The sequence below is a fragment of the Octopus bimaculoides genome, chromosome 28 (genome assembly GCF_001194135.2).
Source record: "Octopus bimaculoides isolate UCB-OBI-ISO-001 chromosome 28, ASM119413v2, whole genome shotgun sequence".
Lineage (NCBI taxonomy): Eukaryota > Metazoa > Mollusca > Cephalopoda > Octopoda > Octopodidae > Octopus > Octopus bimaculoides.
The window spans coordinates 10235391-10236044 of NC_069008.1; positions in this window are offsets into that span (position 1 = coordinate 10235391).

Genomic DNA, 654 nt, shown 5'->3' on the forward strand with positions numbered 1-654 from the left:
AAATGAATAGTGGATTTTGCTAAAATGAAAACTATCTAAAAGTGTCAAATAAAGACTAGAAATCACGAAATTCGCATTTTCCAGTTTTGTTGGTTTTTCATGGTTATTTGCAATATTTTAGGAGTTTGAGTTTTGTGAAAATGGTTGTGAATTCCGTGAACTCTGATAAATATAGCGTTTTCATCAACCATCTAGCCAATATTAACCCAATAGACTTCAAAATGAAAAGTGGTTTTTGCAAAAATGTTAACTCTCTAAAAGTGTCAAAAAACGACTGCAAAACACGAAATTCGCATTTTCAAGTTTTATTGGTTCTTCATTGTTTGCAAAATTTCGTGAGTTCCAATTTTGTGAAAATAGTTGTGACTTCGGTGAACTCTTTGATAAATATAACGTTTTCATCAACCATCTAGCCAATATTAATCCAATAGACTTCAAAATGAAAAGTGGTTTTTGCAAAAATGTTAACTCTCTAAAAGTGTCAAAAAACGACTGCAAAACAGTTTCAGTTTTGTGAAAAAGGTTGTGACTTCAGTGAACTCTTTGATAAATATAATGTTCTCATCAACCTGTACAGCTCTTACCAACCACTCATCTATCCTAAGTTTCTGCATTGACCACCAGTTAAGGGATCAGGGGACCCTGTCAAAGCTT